We start from the raw sequence: 15,343 nt of genomic DNA, 5'->3' as shown, positions 1-15,343 counted from the left end.
GAAAAGCATCACAGGATGCTTAGACATCTACATAGAGATGCACAGAGATTTGATAAATTGAGCTGAGACCTTTGAATTTAAGAGAAAATATAATAACCCACAGATGTTTTCCAGACAAAGCAACAGACATGTGGTAGGAAATCGCAGCCCAATCAAACTAAGCCAATTTTTTGCTTTGTTTGGTTTGGTTTTTAGAAGGGACATGAGAGAATGTCTCTGTTAACGTAGAATATACCAATGTATATTGACATGAATTTGTAGGTGGAGACCAGGTGTTTGATTTTTCGTGTTACGGCTTATCTAATTTGGTCTTGAGGTCTCTGTCAAGAGTGGACATTAAGGGAGCCACTCTCCAGGAAAACATTAATGGGGGAAGCTGAGGTTAAGATGTGTCAGGTGAGGCACAAAAATGAGGCGAAACCAAGCTGCATAAAACAGACAAAAAGTTTAAAATGTGTTACTTACAGATCCAAGAAAGAATAGGGGTGCAGACAGGAGGCCGACAGGAAATGTGGAGGTAGCAGGAAGCTCCAGCAGTGGGTGAGGAACAAGAGAGAGAGGACCTACTACAGGACTGAGCCTTTTAAACCTGTCCCCTCCGGTTTTCCCCTGAAGCTTGTGGATTGATTGCTTCAAAGAAAACACATGAGTTGTCTATTCCTCCCTTGCTCCCGCTCCCTATCCCACTATCAATCAGCCTTCTTATATCAAAGAAAACATTCAGCATTTGGTTTTTGGGGGATTGGCTAACTTCACTTAGCATTATCTTCTCTAACTCCAACCATTTCCTGCAAATGCCATGATTTTATTCTCTTTTATTGCTGAGTAATATTCTATTGTGTATATATACCACTTTTTTTTATCCATTCATCCATTGAAGGGCATCTAGGAGCATGGGAGGAATAGATGAACTCTAGATAGAGCAGAGGGGTGAGAGGGGAAGGGAGGGGGCATGGGGTAATTAATGATGGTTGAATGTGATGATCATTATTATCCAAAGTACATGTATGAAGACACAAATTGGTGTGAGTATACAATGTATACAACCAGAGATATGAAAAATTGAGCTCTATATATGTAATAAGAATTGTAATGCATTCTGCTGTTATATATAAATTTTTTAAAAAGCAAGAAAGAAAACACCTGAGAAGCAGGAACTCATTTATATGACTCTGGTCTAAACCATTTGGTTCTGCCATAGCTGTGGCTCGTGTTGGGTTTGGGGTAGGGTCAGTGGGATGAGCAGCAAGCAGGCTGCCTGGCATACCGCCACGCAGGGGTGCTGGCTGTTTGAACTCCACCAAGAGCATCAGGGCACCACTGTGTTTCAAACAGCCTAGATCAGCTTAAAAATGGCTGCTGAGGCACCAGTTTAATATCAAGCAAATAGTGAGACTATACTTTCAGCTAGAAAAGAGAGGTTATGCCTGAGGAGAAGAACCAAAGACACATTTGACTTACTAAGAGTTGTTTCTGGGATCAGATATGGAGTTGTTTCTGGGCTCAGATCTAGGTAGCTACCTGAACCGACAGAAGGTGGAGAATAGCTTTGCTTTCGGCATTGAGGAAACCTGTAGGAACTGATATGGTGAGCAATTGTGTTATCAGTAAATCCTATGTCTCCAATCTTCCTAAAGCCTAGTTCCTCACTCAGGTGTGAGGAATATTTTGCAACAGATTATTTTGGTTACACCTTTGCCTTCTTCAACATAAGTATTGTGAATACAGATTCTGAATAAGAATTACTGGTAACCTCCAACCACAAAAATGTATATGTAATTTATCAGATGTGAAATTATAGTGGACAATGGTTTTAGCCGCAAATCAAAAGATCAATGCCACATGGGTGCAGTGTGGTAAGGCCTGCTGCTTGGCATCGATCTCCTGAGCCACAGTTGGCACACCAAGTTGATAATTACCATCAATCCTACCTGCAAAGAAAGGACCACTGCACTCCTCTTTTGTGCTCATTGAAAATAATTCCAAATTCATAGCTCCATAAATTACCCTTGAACTATAAATAATAATAATAGCAATAATAGGTAAATAATAGTAAAGTCACATGGCCAACGTAGAGTCTGGTGGGTTATCTACTTAGCAATGTTTATAGTTAATTGCAATCATGATAGTTATTTGAAAAAAAAGCTATAGTTTTCAAAATAATCTATAACTCTGATAATATATTTCCCAAATGGATCAGATTACTGAAGAGTGTATATGAATTCCCCTGTGCAACACTTTTAAAATTTTGGAAGAAAGTTAATCAAATGAAGATACAAAGCATCTTTGAAACAATTTAAAGTCTTTAAACCAAATACAATAAGCTTTATACCAAATAGATAAATAAATTACACTTAAAAAAAAACAGATATATTTCTCTGGTGTTTTGGAAAGTCTGTTTAAATTTCCAGACTCCAACTGTCTCATGCACACAAGAGGAAATCCTTTATTTTTGGCCCAGCATTGCTTACAAAAGGACCAATAAAATTTTATTGGTTGATTAATGAGACGTAACTGTGGACCCAGAAAACCACCAGATTATCATCTACTTTTTAGTGCAAAGAAAGATTTAACGGCTGCCATCCATACAAAACATCAAAAGATTACACAAACCTCTATTTGTAATCCATTCTAGTTCCTTTCAGCTAAATGGTGAGTTAATCATTGAAGAAAAGCAAGAACTCTGTATGTACACCCAGGTTCTCTTGTACAATGTTTTCCTGGAAGACGTTGAAGGTATATAAAACAACCTCACAAACTCACAAGGAATTTCTCAGATCTGTCTGTCTCCAGTAGTCTTCTCCTCACAATCTGCAGATAATTTGGCTTCTCAATCTTGCCTCTGAAACAGCATGGCCCATCTAAAATGGGCCTTCTGCTCACCTCCTGCCTACTTTTTTTTTTTCACCATTTAAAAATATTTAGTTTTTATTCACCAAATTATGAAGAGTCATTGAATGACTTATAGATCAGAGTGATGTAATGACTTTCCAAGGGAGTTGAAGAAGCAGTATTGGAAAGTGTTAATAATTGATTGGCTATATATGGAAAGAGAATAATATTTTCAAGGGCTTGGAAATTGCTGGCTTAGACTGTACTACTAAATTATACTAACTATAAAAATGGTAAATAGTAAAAACATAAGAAAGGGGCATTAGCTCTTAGACTATGTGATTTGTATTTGTTACAGACTCTAGCTACTTTTATATCATTGTTTAGGAAAAATATTGGATTCTAAAAGATTACCTGGTTAGACATATACATACAAAGAAAATCTGTTTACATTAGAACAATGCAGCACTCAAAGCATTCCACCACATGGTAGAAACAAGAAAACCAGTGTCAACATTTCTCAAAACCCACAAGTTCCTTAAGAAGTACTATGGGATAATTATTACCATAATAAAAGAGGATCTGCTTTCAACTCTTAATTTTCTCAACAGTTCAAGTCTGACTTTTTGAGGTAATAGGTAAGATTGAACACCACCATAAAATGTAATATAGAATTACCATTCCATTTCCAGGGGCACACTGAGTGAACTTTTAATAGGCTAGTCTAGGAGTGACTCATAAAGGCTAGGTCTCAGATTTTACAGTTGAAGGCCTTCTGCTCACCTCCTGCCTACTTTACAGCTGACCATCCTACAGCTGGGGAGGCTATGGTAAGATGGTGGAGGTACAAAGTTCTACCAACTACTGGAAAGAAATCCGGCAGATGTGGTAATACTAAATGGCTCATATTCTTTAACCAAGTAATTTTAGTTTTAAGAAGTCATTAATGGGCCAGTGGCACATGCTTGTAATGCCAGAGACTCAGAAGACGAAGGCAGGAGAATCACAAATTTGAGACCAGCCTCATAAGGCCCTAAGCAACTTAGTGAGACCCTATCTCAAAATAAAAACGGATAGGGATGTGGCTCAGTGATAAAGTGACCCTGGGTTTAATTCCCAGTATGAAAAAAAAATTCATTATGAGGAACTAAATCCAAGAGGAAGATTTTACTTATATAGATGGTCACTGAAGCCCTAATAATATAAGTGAGATACTGCCAACAATTAGAATGTTCAAAGTACTAATTAAATTTTTAATTACTGTCATGACCACATGACATGTAAGTATGTATCCATTAAAAAGGATGATTTCAAAGGGAATGTGCATAATACAATGACAATAGGAAAATACAAATAGATTATTAGGCTATATATCAAAATTTTAATAGTACCTTTCTTTGGTAAAATTATGTGTTGTTTTTCATTGAATATTACTTGTATTTTCTTAATTTTTTCTAACAAGCATTCATTCTTTTATAATAAAAACAGCATTTCAAATATATTTCTGTATTTAAGCCTTTTATTTAATTCACTTCTTTTAGCAGAAACTAAACCCCATCCCCCCGTGAATAGCTCTTTCCCCCTCTTTCGCTTGTATTTTCTCTCTTGTTTGGATTTCTTATTTCGTTCTCTCCTACCCATCCACCCTTTGCCTTAACAATATTTTCACATTTTTATGACACACAAAAACGAACCAATCTCAAATATGTTTCTCTCCTGCCATTTAGTCTACTCAACCTTATCCCTTTCCTTCTTTTCCATACCAATTTCTATTTTTCTTTTAAACAAATAGGATACATCACCTTGTATCCATTTACCATCTCCTTACCTTGTAACCTCTTGCAATCTGGATTCTGCCGTGACTACTGTCCTGAATCTGCTATTTCAAAGGTTCTACCTTCCATATTTATTGACATAAACTGTTTTCTGTTTCCTGGGGTGTTTATGTCCTATTAACTAAGATGCCCTCATATAAGGGCTGGAGGACTCTAGTCCATCACTTCCCCTTGGTTTTCCTTCTTCCTCTGTCCTCTTTGCCAGCCTCTTATTTTCCTTTTGATCCCTTCAATCACTCTGAGTAACAAACAATGATGATGATCATTATGATAGTGACCCATGTAAATTACCCACTCTAATCTAGGGACTGGTATTCAATCATCTTGTCTTCACAATCACCCAACGAGCAGATGCTACCATCACACCCATCATGAAACTGAGACATCATCAGGCTGATTAATCCATTTACATGGCACCTTTAGTAAGTGGCCAAGGAAGATTTGGACTCACCGTTTGGCTCTATAAATATCTGTAAACTTGGTCTGGCTTATCACTTTCAGCACCTTTCAGGAACCTCAAAATAGTTATTTCAAAATTTGGCTTATCAAAAAAAAAAATGTCCAACCTGTTTCATCTCCTGACTTAGATTTAATAGTAACGCTACTCTTTCAGTCACCGAGTCACCGAACAGACTCCTGTTCAAGTCCTGTTCTCCCCTCATCTGTATGTTCACAGCAGGGATACAGTATATTATTTCATTTGCCTCCATTTCTCATTGTCTCTAATTTACTCTACACGCTGCAGTAGAATTCATTGCCTGTCTCTTCCTTGCTTCCACTGTTGTCAATGTCTTGCCATTTTCTTAATGAACTGAGGACATATTTGTCACTCAGTAAGACATCTAAGTCTTTTTGTTCAAGCTTTTCTAAGTTTTATGTCCTCTTCTCTCATATATGCCTGGTGTGGTCTGGTCATTACTCAAAATTCATCCTTCATTTACCACAGACCTACATGGAATTCTATCCATTCCATTCCAGGGTCAGCCCTCTATCTCTTGTCCTACAAACTTACTTTATAACTCCTTTTAGCACCTTAAACAGTGTTTAGTTTCCTTAGCACTCACCTCTAATAAACGGGATGAGAGTATCTTACTCATTATTTAGCCCTGGCAGAATGAAAGCTTAGTATTTTTTTTAAAAAAACGATTCTTAGTAAATATTTTTAGGTTCAGAGATAGATTTAAGGCAAGAATTTGGGGGAGGGGAATAGTCTGGAGATTAGCAGCTAATTTAGTAAAGAGCTTCATCTCTTTACCTCAGCTCTGTAAATCCATTAAGTGAGTTACCTACCTGTGATTATACACTAAAGGAAAAGATGTTTTTACCAAGTTGCTTCCTAATTGATGCATTTAGTTCTTTCACATTCTACTTTGGAATATGCAGTATAAAGCAGCACCATGAACATTTTCTGAGAGTCTCTGCTGTGAATTGTGAACCATCTCCCAAATTCCATTCTTCTGTTTCTATTTAGCAAAAGTAACCCCGTATATTTGGCCAGCCATATTGCCACCTTGCTAAAGCTCAACACATTCCCAGTCACCCTTGTAAGCTAAGTAATGCTATGTCACTAATTCACCAAGGAGAGTTGTGAGCTGAAGTGTTGTGTACTGTTTCTAGGAATCCCTTTCAAAGATTGAGCTCACTCTTCTTGTTTCTTTCTCTGAGATCTGCTGCTTGGAGTGCAGATGATGTGGATGGAACTCTAGTAGCCATCTGTACAATTTAGATTTCTGCCTGGGTAAATCAGACAACCAATAGGACCAGGAATCCCTGAAAGTTCTATCAAAGTAATACTAGCCCCATTTTGGATAAAAGGTAACAAAAAAAAAAACCACGTAAGAGTAAAAAACCTTGCTTAAGGCTCCATTCTACTATACGTACGGTAGAGGTAGGCTAGAACCCAAGGAACATATTTCCTCCTCAAACTCTAGCTGAAATTTATTATATATTGTATGAGTTATTGTAATCAATAGGCAAGGCAATCATAAAGTGAATCTTTCTAGAATGTTAGTAGGATAGAATGGTCTCCTATGTCTAGGGTTAGAAAAAACATTCTCAAAGTGACAAGGAGGATAAAGATAAAAGCACTAAAATCTGAGTCCTATTAAGCTACTATGATAAAGGGCTGCTCTTGACTCAAATGATGATTTTTAAATATTTTAGAATATTAAAGGTTTTTAAAATCATCAAATACAGATTTTCCACCTCTTACCTCTTTTTTAAGTGTATGGTTCTTATCTTTAATAAGTAAATATTACATATATTATTAACAGAAATTACAGATTAACCACAACACTGTATGTTTCAACCTTGGTATCTAATTCTTTTTTATTTTTTTTTAATTTTAATTTGTTATATATGACAAGAGAATGCATTACACTTCATATTACACACATAGAAAACAATTTTTCATAGGTGGGCTGGGGTTGTGGCTCAGTTGTAGAACACTCGCCTAGCACAAGTGAGGCACTGGGTTCAATCTTCAGCATCACATTAGAAAAAAAAAAAAACCTAGCACCTATTACCTCTTTAGGAATCAACACACTTTGTGTGTTGATTATTTGGAAGATTACTATCTGTTAAGTGCATAGCTATAAATCAGTAATATATGTGTATACAACTTGAAAATCACACACACACACACACACACACACGATTTTTCATTTATCTTGAAATCATTTGCAAAGGAGAAATAGGATCAGAAGTTTTTTACCCCCTTTTTTTACATTATGAGATTTTCAAGTAAGATAAAAGAATATGTCCAATGCAGAATGACTGCCATCACATTCTTAATAGTATTTTCGTATTCAACCTATATTTTCAACTATGTTTGACTTACAATTATCATCAAAATTTATCTCTACATGAGACAATGTAATTTCAAAGTCCTTTCATGTAATAGATGTCATCGTGGCTTATTCATTACAAATTACCTTTCAATATAATAGTATTAAAACTGAGAAAAATTTGAGCCTTTTAAATTCCTTTTCTCAGGAAATAAAAATCCTTATAGCAAAAGACCTAATTTTGCAGAAGAAAGTAGTGTTAGCTCTATAATTTTTTTCAAGGATATGACTGTAATAAAGCAGAGGACTTTAGCCAAAGAAAATAACTAAAGCTCACCTGTGTTCTTGTATCAAACTCTTTCTGTGTAATTCTAACTATGGAAGTTGAAAATATTCTTGTAAAACTTGTTGTCATGACAACAAAATCCCCTAAGAAATGATACAAGTCTGTATTTGAACAAAGTATTCATGACTAGATTTAACAGAAAGATGCTTTATAATCCATTTTCAGCTTGTCTTTTGTTTGCTTGTATTTTATAACATCTAACACAGACTCCACCCTACACATATCTTCAATGAATGTGCTAAGACTAGAAGTTATTTTTAGCTTTCTTTGGCCAACTCTTATTTATAGTGAGAAATAAAGATTATTTAAATTTGTCAGTCTTTGTAAATTATTTGAAAATATTTTACCTATCCTTAATTCATCTGAAGAATCTCCTTGAAACATACTCTAACAGATTTATCTCTAAAGGAAAAGTTTAATAATCATGGGCAAGAGGGTTTGTGAGAAAGTATAGATTTGTTGTTTAACAAAGATGATAAAATAAAAGGTGAAAAAGTAAAAATAATTAATTTAAATAACATTTTTTGCACACACACACACACACGCACACACACACTTCAAAATTAGTTTCCTTCGAAAAGCTTTCTGTTCCTTGAATTTTTAAGATCTCAGACTCCAGACTCTGAAATGAGGATAAAATTCTAATATATTTCAAAAGTGCAAAATATGGGTTTTACCTTCCAATTTGGGGGGAAATTATGAAAAATAATAGTTTGTAGATTCTTTATCCAATATGTCATTTTACATTCATAACTTGTTCTTACACCAGACCTTATCATTTACTCTGGCATTTAAGGTCCTTCTTATTGTAAGTATAAATCATCTCACCTGTCCCTTCTCCCAATTGTATCAGAAGTTTAATGGAGGAGTTTGATACCTATCTGTACACTTTGACCTATCAAGTTAAACTCTCATTGTTACCTTAGCATAGTCATAGCCCACAGTGTTTTCTTTCATCTCTAACTGCTTTAGCCAGCACATTAAGAGAAGAAACAGAAGGGTGGAGGAGGCATATAGATCAGAAAGGAAGTTGTAAAACTGTTCCTATTTGCAGATGACATGATTATATAGATAGAATCTCCAAAGGTGCTACAAAAACACTTCTAGAATTAATGAGTGAGTTCATTAAGGCCAAAGAGGGAGAGAGAAACTCACAAAAATCAATTATATTTCTACATATTAGCAATACCATGTGAAAACCAAAGTAAGACTACGTTACTATATAAGATTACTCAAAAAGAGAGAAATATTAGGTATAAATCCAACAAAATATATAGAGAACTTATATCTTGAAAACTACACAATTCTGATTAAAGATATCAAAAGCTTAAATAAACAGGGAGATATACTAACTATATTATGGATTGGGAGACTCGGCATAGCAAAGTTATCAATTCTTCCCCAAATTTATATAAAGGCTTAGTGATATTTTTGTAGATATAGGCAAAATTCTTTTAAAATTTACATGGGAAATGAAAGGAACCAGAATAGATTTTTTTAAACTAGAAAAAATAAGAATAAATTGCAAGAATTACTTTACCCAGTTTTAAGTCTTATTATATAGCTCCAGTAATCACAATCACGTGGTATTGGCAGAGGGACACAAAAAATGGGACAGATTTATAAAGTCAGCTGATTTTCTTAGCAAAAATAATTCAGTGGAAGAAGGATAAATTTTTCCACAAATGCTTTTAAATAGCTAGACATCTATAGGCAAAGCAGTAAATCCCAATCTAAATACTACACTTTTTACAAAAACTAACTCAAAATGGATCCTAGATTTAAATGTAAAACATAAAAATCTAAAACTTAGAACACAGAACACCTAAGAATACATGAGGAGTTTATAGGCATGGTGACAGAACACTATCCCTATTTAAAAATCTATAAATTGGACTTAATTATAATTAAATAATTAAATAACTCAGCTTTTTGAAAGATCCAGTAAATACAATGAAAAAAGACTAAGGCTATAGCTCAGTGGTAGAACATTTGCCTACCATGTGAAACTTGTTGAAAACAAGAAGAAGAAAAAAAAAGATGAAAAGACAAACTATGAGCTGGGAGAAAAAAATTACAAGTCAAACAAAAGACTCATATTTAAAATAAATACTTAACTAATTCTTAGGACACAACATTCAAAAAAAAAAAAACAATTCAATTGGAAAATGACAAATATATGAAGAGACATTTCCCTGAAAAGGATATAGCAATGGCAAATAAGGACATCAAAGGATGAAATTCAACATTGCTAGTCATTAGAGAAATGCAAATTAAAGCTACCATGTAATATCATATTTCTATTAGAATAGCTCAAGTGATAAATAGTGACAATACCAAACAATGTGGAGAATGAAGCTCTCATATGTTGTTAGTGGTACTGTAAAACGATGCAGTCATTCTGGGAAGAAATTTGTTTCTTAAAATACTACACCTACACTTACCACAGGACTAAGCAATTTGTATCCTGACCATTTAGCCCAGATGAATGAAACTGAGTTGCTACAACAGTCTGTGTACAGTTGTTCAAAGAAGACTTAGTTGTAATAATCTGAAAATGCAAACAGCCAAAACACTTGCAAATGGTGAAACAAACTATGATACATTCACACTGCAGAACAATCAAAGAATAAACTATGACTATACACAACAACTTGCATGATCTTCAGGGCATTGAGCCGAATGGAAAATGCCAGTCTCAAAAGGTCACATACTTTGTGACTATTTATTTATTTGTTGATTTAGAGACAGAGTCTTGCTAAGTTGCTTAGGGCCTCACTTAGCTGCTTAGACTGGGTTTGAACTTGCAATCTCCTGCTTCAGCCTTCCCAGCCGCTGGATTACAGTTGGGTGCAATCTATAGGCCTGGAAAACAAATTTGCAGTTGTTAGGTTTTAGGGATGAGTGGGGCAGGGAGGAGGGAGCAACCATAAAATATCAGCACAAAGGAGATCTTTGTGATGATGCTGTAATTGTATACTGTGATTGCAGTGGTGGTTAGACAAATCTACCCACGTGATACAATGACCAGCTACTATAAATATACATTGAACCAATATCAAATTCCTAGTTGTGATCATAAACTATAATTAGTAAAACACAACCTTTGGGGTAAACTGAGTGAGGATACACAGGACCTCTCTGTACTAACTTATAAACTGCCTGTGTTTCTATAATTACTTCAAAACAAAAAAAATAATTAATAAAAAAATTTTGCTAGAAAGCATTACAAATAATTTTTATACATTTTTTAATTGAAAAGATGTCAAAAGGTTTTGCAGCCTTACACCCAAAAGGATACTACTAAATGATACAAATTTCATTTACTAATAGACAGTAATATTGGGATGGGATGACCTTTGCAATATTTATGAACTTCTGGAATGGCAAAACACTTTCAAAAGTTAGAAAACAGAATGGTGCATCTTTACTTCTATAGGCCACAGATTTTTCACTCTTATTGCTATCCAATAAAATAAATATAGTTTCTTTAAATTTTAAATCTTTAACCAACCAAGAAAAGACCTTGAATCACTTGGGTCATGTGGTAAATTAACACATCTATGCTCAGACAAAGTAATACATCCGGTATGGAAAATTACATATAGTTGTCCCTGTTTATCCTTTGGAGATTTGTTCCAACACCTCGCAGTAGATGCCTGACACCATGGATAGTACTCAACCTATATATACTATGAGGTTTTCCTATACTTACCTACCTATATTAAAGTTTAAATTAGGCATAGGATAAGATTAATAACAATAACTACTAACAAAATAGAAAAATTATAACAATGCACTGTTATACAATAAAATGGCATCACTACTCTTGTGCTTTGGGGCCATTACTAAATAAAATAAAGACTGCTTGAGCTCAGCACTGCAGTACTGCAGCAGTTGATCTGACAACCTGAACAGCTTCTAAATGAGTAATGGGGGGTAGTGTATACAGCATAGATAGGCTGAACAAAGAGATGATTCAGGACCCAGGTGTGTCGGAGCAGGACAGCAAATTTCATCATGCTACTCAGAAGAGTACACAATTTAAAATGTTCACATTATTTCTGGAATTTTCCTTTTCATGTTTTCAGACCAGAGGTAACTTCAGAAAGTGGAACCACAGATAGGGGAGGAGTATTGGATATCACCCTCATGCACTTCAGCTCCCTTGTACTGGGTAGGGTGTACTCTGGATTTACCATTAGCCACATTTCTGAGGCTCAAGAGTAGGGTTTGTTCACTTCTTTCCTCCTTGCAGTTCAACATCCCTGGAAATAAAAGTTGGGGCATGATATGTCCTCCATATTCCCATTTGGAGGATGATTCTTTCCACAGTCAAAATTTTCTCTGCCTCTCTACCCCATTCCTTCCATTTGTACTTAGTCCTTTGTATTATTTACATACCTGTCAGTCTCTTACTCTGAATTCCAAGCTCCTCCAAAGGAAAGATCTCTCTCTTATTTCCTTCTGTAATTCTCCCTTTCAAGGCATATCGTTTTATACAATAAGTATCTAATGCATGTTTATAAAATAAAGCACATATTATGGTGGTATGATTATATATTAATAATGCCATGTATTCCATAAACTTATTGGCATTATGCCAGAATATACAATGTTGGTCTATTCATTTTATCCATATTGAACTCAAAGGAACACATTTGAAGAAACCTGAAAATACTGAACAAAGGACTGTGAGCCAGGCCAGTGAGGTATTAAGATATTCATTCAACATTTTATAGTGTTGACATTTAACAATGTTAAGATAACATTCAACATTTGTTTAGTCAATAAATAATTACTGGATATATTCTACATACATGATTCTGCCAGATGTTGAAGTAAAAGGGGAGCCCAAGAAATATAGCCTCAGCCTCCAAAGAACCAGGTCATGGAGTCAGGAGAATGGGAATGGGATTTCATTGTATAAATTAGTGAGGACTCGGTTTACACTTTATAAGCACAGGACAAAAAAACATAAAGCACTTTCAACAGGCATCTTCTTTCTCATCTTTACTGTGGTTTGAGATGTTACAGCAAAAAGTAAGTCAAAAGACTTCATTTGGAGCAATACCAAACCCCTTTAAGTGTGAACAAGTATGCTCTTTTTCACACTAAAATAGCTCAAGATTTTTTTTTATCAAATTATTCTGGAAAAATGACCCATAGCCAGGAAGTCAAACAATAAAAATATTTTCCTCACAACTTTCAAGGAAAAAGTTTACAATACAAACCAACAAAGGTAGACTTTTAAATTCCATATAATTGCATTTCTTAAGCTTGTGAATCAAACTATAATTTTTCTAAACAGAATACAGTTATAAAACCATACATCCTGCTTTATAAATTTAGAAGAATCTTTTTATTTTAGTTTTACTTAAAATACGCAACAATGAAAAGCACAGCTTACTGAAGGAATAGAACCACTAAGTGACTTTTCATAAACAATCTAACAAAGAGAGTTGAAAAAGTAATAGGTCCAGCCACAATAGCCTTGGATTGCAAGGAGCAAAATTTTCCTAGATGCCTATTTTTAATTTTTAAGGTGCTTACCTTTGATGTTTCTTATAGTTTAATTTAGCATTTATTTAGGTAAATACATCCTGAATTTCTTTTCAAAATCAGTCTTTGAGGTAATAGTAAAGTATTTTTTTCTTTTTTGGTACTGGGGATTGAACCCAAGGGCACTTTACTACTGAGCCACATCTCTAGTCCTTTTTATTTTTTTATTTTCAGATAGGGTCTCACTTGGTTGCTGAAGGTCTTACTAAGTTGCTGAGGATGGTCTTGAACTTGCAGTCTTCCCCACCCTATAGAGTTGTTGGGATTACAGGCATATACTACCAGCATCAGAATATTTTTTTAGCCATATTTAGTACGTAGTCTAAGTGGGTTCCTGGAAATATTCAGACATATTAAGCAGTAAAATAGCTTTGTAATAGCAAGAGCATGGGTGCCTGACCTCTCTCCCTACTAATTTACTAAAATATCTGAAATGAACATAGTCTAATAGATCAAAAATCAATTAATTGTTAACCCATGGAGCTTAAAAGTACTTCTAAGAGGCGAAAGAAAGATGAGAGATTTAACATTCTCTTAATGTGGTATATTCCAATAGACATTTTACCAAAGAAGATATGGAAATGACACATTAAAAATGCTTAATATCATTAGTCATTGGGAAAATGCACATTCAAATCACAATAAGATACCATTATAGAACCACTAGAATGTGAAAGATTACAGAGAAACTGAAACCATCATGTATGCTGCCAATAGAAATGTAAAATGGTACAGTAACTCTGGAGAACACTTCAGTATTTTCTTAGAAAGTTAAAAATACACTTACCAGAGGACCCAGTAATTCTATTTCTATGTATCTACCCATGGCAAATGAAAACATATGTCCACACAGAAGACTTGCATGTAATTGTTTAGAACAGTATTATTCATAATACCAAAAAAACCCTGGAAATAATCCAAATGTCCATTAGCTGGTGAATGGATAAACAAGGTGTGGTATAACTGCATATTGTGCTATTATTCAGCAATAAATTAAATTATTGACACATGCAACATGGATTAACCTCCAAAACATTTTCAGCAAAAGAAGTTTACACATAAAAACCAATATATTATACAATTCTATTTAAATAAAAGTTCCAGTGAAGGCAAATTTATAGAAGCAGAAAGCAGATCAATGATTGCCTGGGACTTGGCATGCAGTGGAGGTTGACTAAAAATATGTATGAGGGACCATTTTGGAGTAATGGAAATGTTCTAGAATTGGGTTATGGTGATGGTTGAACAGCTATATAAATTCACTGAAAATCATAGAATTCTTCACTTACAATGAGTGAATTTATGCTTTTTAAATTATGCTTAATTAAAATTATTTGTTAAAAGGCAATAAGGTTTTGTAATGACAGGTTCTCCAATAGATCTCTGCACCTGGCATTAATGTTTCAATAACAGACAAAACTCATTTGTAAACAAACTATGAATCACCAGCAAGGCTAAGGGATATGAGATTCCTGGAGTCAAGAAATATTTCTAGACATTGCTTTATTTCACAAGGAAATGAGAGTGTTTGCTATTCAGTTAGTATTATTAATTGCCTCATAAGCTCATTTCACTCATATGAATGAGATGTATGTGTATGTAATTATGTAGAAGTCATCACATTCAGGAAGATTTGCAATAATAGTGGTAATGGAAACATGAACGTGAGCAGGATCCTCAATGAATTGTGCATTGAGTGTACACAGGAGAGCCCATAGCTGCCTGGAACATAGACTCTCCTTTCCAAAGATTCTTTAATGAATCAGTCAGAGCTGTGTACCACTAAGAAGGTAAAGAGAGCAAATGAGGAAAGGAATTTGGCTACAGTTAATCCATGGAGACTCTCTTTCCAATGACTATAATGAGTGCTGAGAAACATGTTATGCCAATATTTAGTGATCCTTTACAATTTAAACTATAACAGACTTGGTCTGTTAAAAAAAAGGCTGATTTGTAACTTCAGGGGTACTTACAAGAGTCAT

This window comes from Marmota monax, unplaced genomic scaffold, assembly GCF_021218885.2.
Source record: "Marmota monax isolate L192 unplaced genomic scaffold, Marmota_monax_Labrador192_F-V1.1 WCK01_AAM20220418_F8-fsc00001, whole genome shotgun sequence".
Classification (NCBI taxonomy): Eukaryota; Metazoa; Chordata; class Mammalia; order Rodentia; family Sciuridae; genus Marmota; species Marmota monax.
Note: the sequence above shows the minus strand (reverse complement) of the source record.